We start from the raw sequence: 7,877 nt of genomic DNA, 5'->3' as shown, positions 1-7,877 counted from the left end.
CTGTGTGCTTATTCTTGTATGACATTATTTATGTTCATATTGTGTGTTTGTATGCTGCCATTGTTTTTATCTGTTCATAATTCGTTGCCTTTTTGGGACTGCTCAAAGTACCACTAATAGGATGTAATTAGGGGCATTTCTCATAGTGGCATGAAATGGGTTTTGAGGCATTTTTTAAAGTGCCACAAAATATGTTTTGGGGCATTTTTAGAAGTGCCTCTAATTGGATTTAGTGGCACTTGGCAAAGTGCCCCTAATTGGATTTAGTGGCACTTTGAGAAGTGTCCCTGGGTAGTGCCCCAAATACCTTTAGAGACGCAAGTAAAGGTGACACTTAAAAAAATACCCCTATAGATAATTAGTGGCACTTCGTTTCAAATTTGGGGCATTTTGAAGTGCCCCAAATCTTGTGCCGTGATGTAGTGGCTGGCGCAAGGTGCCACAACAAGGCGACAAGCTACGGCGCATGGTCGATGGCGAAGGAGGTGGCCTCCCTGGATTGCGTGAGGTAGGGGAGGAGGGAGACGCGTGGTCCACTGCGAAGGAGGTGGCCTCCCTGGTTCCCCCATGCGTGGACGGCGCCTCGCCGACCGACGGTGATGCCGGACACGCAAAGGAAGGAGGTGGGGGTCGCCGCGGCCTACTGCGTGTGACGCCGTTCGTTCCCTTTTCCCTATCCAGACGTCCGCGCCGCCGTCCTACACATCCGCGTCCAGGATAGCGGTTTGGCAGCGGTGGGGCAGTCGAGCCTCGAGCTCGAAATCGAATACGCGTGGTGGCAGCGCTGTGCGCCTCTGCTCAGAGAGATGTCTCGTTCCCCACTCCACGAGCGCTCGCCGCTATTACGGTTGTCTTGGGTAGCCAGAGGAGGGGCGGAGCTTATGGAGTTCGACGGCGGCGGCGGAAGCCGTAGCATCGGCCACAACGACCATGAGAGATTGAGAGAGGGAGTTGCTCGGTCGAGCAGCGGCATCAGCATTGGGGCTTTGCCTCGTCGGAGGAGGACCTTTTCTTTGAAGGCACCAAAAAAGTCGCCGGCAGCTCACTGCGTGAGAGAGAAATTGCTAGCCCAAAGTAGAAGAGGCAAAGTATCTGCCATTTTTTTATTCTCTCTCCACACAACGCGAGCCTCACGCTGTCACACATATTGCTTGCTACTACTCAGAGCAAGTCCAGCAGCAGGCCCCTTACATTTCCCCCCCTATATCTTTATGTAGGGGTTCCCCTAAAAAGATTCCACCCCTAAATTTTATCAATCTCCAGCAGCTCCCCTATGCAATCTCCCCTATATCATACTAGCAATTAAAGGCGCGGCGGCACGCCGCACCTAGGGGTAGCCGGTAGTTGAGGAATAAAGGAGTCTTCCATGTTGAATTACAACGGTCACAGAAGGCGTGATAGAAAAAAGGGATAAACAACCTTTCTTATCCTTGGTAGTCTCATTCAGATGTTATCTTGTATTACTACCTGAAAGAAGATTATTATGTCTAATTCCCAAAGCTTACCTGTACTTCCTAATTTTTCTCAATCAGGTACACCATAGTGAATTTTCTAGAAGCATGTGTTCTTCTCAGAAGAAATATCTTTCTGTTTCCCTCTAATGATTGGACTTTCAGTGATCAAATCAATGAATGTATTGATGAGAGTGCTCAAATCAACGAATGTACTGCCCTCTTTCTTCTCAGGAGACATGTAAGAGTCGAAAGTGCTCAAATCAATGAATGTGCTACCCTCTTCTTTTAAAAAACTTGCAAAGCTTGCATGTCAAGAATTACATTGTTTGATTACAACCGCTCTCATCAAACCGCGCACACATACCGCTCTCTATGACTACTCACTCACACATGTCAAAAGTCTAGCTAACTCACATAGCTGAAAGTCTGCTATGTCTGAGAAGATTTCTCTTCTCTTTCAATATCTTAAACTCCGGAGAGAAAATAGGATTTATCAGGGCAACACATGGATTTATTTTGTATGGTTTATGAAGCTTGAGTTTGGCCAATTTCGGGCTGCTATGGAGTAATGCTATAAAACTTGATGTTGTATTTATCAGGTTCCATCTTCACATGAAAAGATCAACTCGGTATCCATTCTTACATCACCTTAAGTTAAGGTTGCTACAACTCTGGATGCATAGGTATATTTATTTATGGACACAGTTCTTTCCTGCGCATCAAATTGCATGAATTTGATTTCTATCTCAATAAATTTTCTTTGAAGCAAGCTGAAATCTGAGAGTAATTGAAATCACACTAAACAATAGCCCTCCCATTTCATGATTAAATGTTGCTCTAAAAATTGGAAGTAATGGTTGTTCGTACATTGGCAATGGTTCTGTCATCTCATGATAACAATATTTTTCTTCTCTCAAGAATAATGACACATGGGACATGACTCAAAGCTGATGATGCCCTCTTTCTTGTCAGGAGACGTGCAAGAGTCGAGTTACAAAAGACGATGATGCACTCAGTCGATGGGCAGACATGCAGGGTCAAGTTGCAGAAACCCTCCTGAGGCATAAACTTTCTCATTCCCATATGTCCTATAAAACATTATACTTTGAGAAAAACTAAGTAGCTCACTTGATGCATATTCAAAATATCACATATACTAATACATGCACACTAACTTTAATCCTAGATTCTTCTCTCATATTTAGCACAACATGTGAGGAAAAAATGGTAAAAAAACTTACAGAGTAGTACCACAGTACCGACAGTACAGATCAAAACCGAAATAGAAATTGAAGAAGGAACATCACCACAGATATGGATACCTTCTCTAAATCAATTCAGACTCAAAATATTGAGAAGCAGCAAATACATTTATTTCTTGTATTAAAAAACAGAATCAATTGTGACACACAATTTTGGGTGTTTGAAGACCCCTACACGACACATGCTACAAGTTATTATTGATAAAGTAGGAAAAAATAACAATGTACCATGGTATCTGTTATTTTTCCCCCGTAATATGCTGGGAAAAGATGTTTGCAAGCTCATCATGTTGATGATCGCATGGATGTATAAGATAACATTCACCTCTTCTACAATGGCTTTGACAGCGACCCAAGAACAACTGCTGCTTGCTGAAGTTTGAAGAATGTGGATATCTTCATTGTTCTCAAGCAAGTTCGTCCTGAAGTTTGAAGAATGTGAATGGTACCTCTGCCAAGTTGATTATACATCAGCATCTAATGCTATGCTTCTGGAAACTACTTCATATATGCCAAAAATCTGTAGTACACAGAAGGGAACATTATAACTTATAGTGTGCAATCTTATGTAGCTTTGATGGTCCTTTGGCTACAGAGCTAAGCTTTCCTAGGAACATTGGAGCTAATTTAAATGTAAGTATACACTAAAAACAATGAAGCAATTTGATGTAGCGCCTCTGCAATTTGAAACCAAAGAGGAACCATAATATCCTCAATATTACTTATGAATTGTCCTTGTCAAGGTAAATTGGTAAGTAATCTACCAATATAGGTGGTTTCTGTTTCCAGCTCCCAGAGTTCATAAACCTTGTAAATTCTCAAGAACTCCTCGCCTCCTACAAAGTAGTACAAAACCAACCATGGCAAGCTTCTTTCATCCTTCTAGTATTGAATCAACCATAGTCAACGATATGAAGATATCAACTCCAGTCTTGTTTCCTTCTTATCAAGTTCAGAACCACTACTTCAAGAGATCCATCAAAAATTGTCAAAGCCCTAACCCGTAATAGGGAACTTCTCACTGAAATTGTACCATAATCAGTTAACACGAAGCCCGCAACACCATTCTTACATAATCATATGACATAGAACATAATGTAAATTTTGTAGCCCTTCCAAATGCAAGAGTAAACGCTAAAAGACTATTATCATGTATGTCGAAGAAAATTATTTCAGCAGAATACCTGTATTGGTTATTAACCAAGCTATACATACATTTAGTACTCATTAGACCTAAATAATCAATTACTTTGAATTAAATGCTCGAAATATTGTTAATTAGTTCATTTGTCCACATGAAGTAGAAAAGGCCAATGTACTAACTTATAATCTCCATGTTTTGTCAAAAATGAACTGGTACCATGGTTTTGTAGAAGGACCAAGTAATCACAAAATATGGCCCCCTCCACGCCCGGCCTTTGCCATGACCCCTGGTATACCTGGCATAGTCTGCCGCCCCCTGCCCTGCCACCTCCTTGGGGTCATGGACTTTCTTTTCTCTACAAGCACAATAAAATCAAACTGCAAGCTTCGGCATACTAAGGCTCAAGTGCTCGACCACATGAGAAACGAAAAAGAAACACTGCAGCATATACGTGATGGTGGGAGCGTATCGAAGGTGGTGTGCTGGACAGTCTGCTTGATAGAGAGCCCTGCACTTGGTTTACTTCTGTAGTGCTAGTGCCAGCATGCCATATATCTGATCTCCTATTTCTGTTTAATCCATAAATAAATACCATAATTCAATTTTTTGTTTACATCATGCCATAGATCTCATTTTGTACTAAACCTCGGATACCATTCTTGGGAATTATCCATTGTCTTAGTGGAATCTTTCACACAATGCCAAAGGGAGCATACCGAAGGTGGCATGCTGGACAGTCTGCTTGATGGAGAGCCCTGCACTTGTTTTACTTCAGTAGTGCTAGTGCCAACATGCCATAGATCTGGTCTCCTATTTTTGTTTAATCCATGAATAAATACCGTAATTCAAAATTTTGTTTACATCATGCAAGAGATCTCATTTTCTACTAAACCTCGGATACCATTCTTTGGAATTATCCATTGTCTTACTGGAATCTTTCACATAGTGCCAAAGGGCAAGCCATTTAAATTTGTGTTCCTTTCTATTCTCTCTTCCATTAAACATGTAAATTTTAATCCTATCAAATTACCATGAAGTGAAAAAGCCTCAGAGTAACAACAGATTTTCGAGGGTTCTTAGTTCTTAGTCGACAGAGAAGAAAAAATCTTCTTCCATCGTTTAGGCTCAGTTCACAGTCTCTATTCTGCAGTGCTTGATTTAACAGTAATATAGAATTTTAACTCCGTGCTTTGGTTGATACAAAAAATAGAACATGGACACAAAGAATGGTGCAAAACAAACTGTTCGCTGATCTGGGTTTTCCATGGCCACACAAACAGAGAAAGAACCAACACTCTGAAGGAATCACTAACATAATTTATATGGAAAGACAAACATCAAACCATGGTCATTGGTTACAAAATATAAAGCTATATATTGCTGGCTCATGGACTTGAGCATAACCTCTGAAGTCAAAGGTAGAAGTAAAATTCAATTAAGAACAACCTTTTAGTTCAGGAGTACATTTATTTTGTCCTCCCGGACTAAAATATGTGGAATTTTTTAATGCATAATTTTAATCCTGCCAGACAAAACAAACTCTTATTATACAAATGAAGTATCAATTGAACTATTTTAATAAAATTAAACATAGTGTAGCTTATTAGTATTGAACCTGAATGGTAACATCAACATATGGTGAATGCTCAGTTCTTCTATCGTATCAAAATATTAATGCTAATGCAAATATACTTTACATGAGTGCTTGGACCTTTCTCCATCTTATTCTAGAAAGCACCATCAACTATGGTATTAGAAAAATAAACCCAGAAAAATCTATCACATTTGCGTAAATCTGAATGCTAATAGAAAAATCTTGTGCAATCAAGTGCATCATAATTACAAAGTAGAAAAGGGAAATATAGGTAAACTCAATAAATAACCACACTGAGAACACAATGAAACCACCAAAACAAACATTATTTGACTATTAGATGCTTCATTGTCATGATTATATGAGAAATATTTTGGAGCAGGAAAAATCACATGAATCAGTGAACCAACTAATATGTATGTGAAGGCTTTTAGAGCATGAAAAATAACATGAATCACCTAATTTTTTTGCCATAAAAAAAAGAAAGCACGCCTACCCTTACCTATTGAACACCATGAACTTAAGACACACCAGTCTTCTTGTCACCATCCACTAATACGTTGCTTTCTTTGTGCTGGCAGTTCGTCAACACCACAAAACAAACCATGCGCCTATTTCAGATAACCTGTTAACATCAAATCTGCAGCCTCAAAAACATGTGTGACTTAGGGACATATGTATTTGTAGAGGCGAACAACCCATACCTAATTGAAGAAATCACCATAGGATTGACTCGTCCAAAACAAATAATGCTTAGTATTGCCAGATACTTATCGCACTTGATGAAACTTCACGACCTTATAACCACCTAAATCCACATCTAAACAACCCATCTAGATCCACATCAACCATTTTGACCAGCGAAAATCTGAAAGCAACCTCAGTGGCGAGCTAGCTCATCAGCTCACCATGTGGTCGTTGCTAGCCTCCGTGTCCCCATGCTCACCATGGGGCTGCTACTGCTCTTTTTTTGTTGGATATGCAACTCACAAGAGCTAGCTCACTGGCTCGTAAGTGCAGGGCAGCTTTGCCCAATCCTTCAACGCCGCTGCTCTTTCCTGGACGCATGAGGGCGGTGGTGAGAAGCATCTTGGAGCTGCCAAAAAGGTGTCCTAGCAGAACAACATGACTAACCAAGAAGTAAGAATCACTGTCAGCACTGCAAGGCCACCTAAATCTGAATTTATCACCAGATCAACACTGCAATTGCCATCTTTGACTGCATCTCGCCGCTCAAAGCAGAAGTTAAGTGTCTTATCCTTGAAACACATTTAAGATAAGCATTTTTGTGTCTTAAGTTCATTTCTTGCTGACAAAAAAGAATTATTCAACCAGAGATCAAAAACGTTAAAAGGTAATATCCATATCTATATCAGATCTGAAACTATCTCTATCTACACGAATCAAACTAAAACTTCCACTAAAAGACACATGGAAAACATAAAACTCACTCGGCAATCATCCATGCCCAAATTGTTGGACATTCGAACGAACATGTGGTGGGCAAGATCATTCTATGGATATGAAGGAGGAGAATCAGGCATGTGACAGAGCGTGAAAAGAAGCCCTGCCTGCGGCAGTAGGGGAAGTGCAACATGCCGGGCGGTGAGGTCCGACCGGAATACATGAAGGCACGCTGCAGGGACTTCATCTTGAAGTTGACCACGTAGGAGAGGAGGTCCGAGAGTCGATTGCCGATCCGAACACGGAGCTGACACCGGTTGCGAACCGAGTTTAGAGGATGAACCTCCTGAGCCTACCCGCCGCCGCCTCCATCGGCGGGATGGTTCCAGAGCAGGCAGAGCGGCGCACGATGGCGTCGCCTGTGGGCGGAGTCGACGCGGAGATAGCGCAGGAATATCCCGGACGGCATCCCCATGAGTGCGAGATCTCCGGGGCGCCTAGGCAGGAAAAAGCAAATGGGCAATGGTCCCGGACGGTGAGCAGGTTCTCGCCTTGTCGTAGCGGCCGGGGCGCGCGTACGCCGGGGCCGGGAGGAGGTGGGGCGCCGCGACGGCAGGCACGGCGAATCGGAGATGAGCATGAGCTGCGCCCGATAGACCAAGGTGTCGGCCATGAGAGATTGCAAAGCGGGGCAAGATCATTGAATGAAGGTGAGTTTGGTGGAGGAGATCGCGCGGAACAGCGGAAGTGGAGAGAGATGTGCAGCAAGAGATAGGGCATGTGCTCCGCGATGCCCAAAAACTGGGCAATCCCACGCGTCAAGCAGTGGAGCTGCTCGTGGTGGGGACATGCACAGAGCACCGCTTTGACTCGTGGAATCCCAGACCCAGACCAGTACGTGGCTACAGTCACACCGGCAACGCACCCCAAGACCACACAGCAAAGGACACAAGGAAGAGCTCCGTACGTACTCAGAATGACCAAAAATTCTCAGAGAGCACCCAAAGCACACCTAGAAA

The 7,877-nt window shown here is 42.5% G+C and overlaps 1 long non-coding RNA gene across 9 annotated transcripts; it reads right to left on the bottom strand.

Annotated features, from left to right (window-relative positions):
• Positions 1–2,247: 2,247 nt before the first annotated feature.
• On the bottom strand, positions 2,248–7,664 carry LOC127324014 (uncharacterized). Of its 9 annotated transcripts, XR_011742385.1 has the most exons (4): positions 6,159–7,658; positions 5,957–6,079; positions 4,577–4,670; positions 2,248–4,429 (listed from the first exon to the last, which is right to left on the bottom strand). It is a non-coding gene; the product is annotated as an uncharacterized lncRNA (long non-coding RNA). The 9 variants fall into 9 exon arrangements; XR_007866062.2 differs by having other exon boundaries at positions 2,248–3,737; positions 4,077–6,079; positions 6,159–7,660; XR_007866064.2 differs by having other exon boundaries at positions 2,248–4,215; positions 4,312–6,079; positions 6,159–7,660.
• Positions 7,665–7,877: the final 213 nt, after the last annotated feature.

Source organism: Lolium perenne, chromosome 4 (genome assembly GCF_019359855.2).
Source record: "Lolium perenne isolate Kyuss_39 chromosome 4, Kyuss_2.0, whole genome shotgun sequence".
Lineage (NCBI taxonomy): Eukaryota > Viridiplantae > Streptophyta > Magnoliopsida > Poales > Poaceae > Lolium > Lolium perenne.
This window is presented reverse-complemented; position numbering and strand designations above follow the sequence as displayed.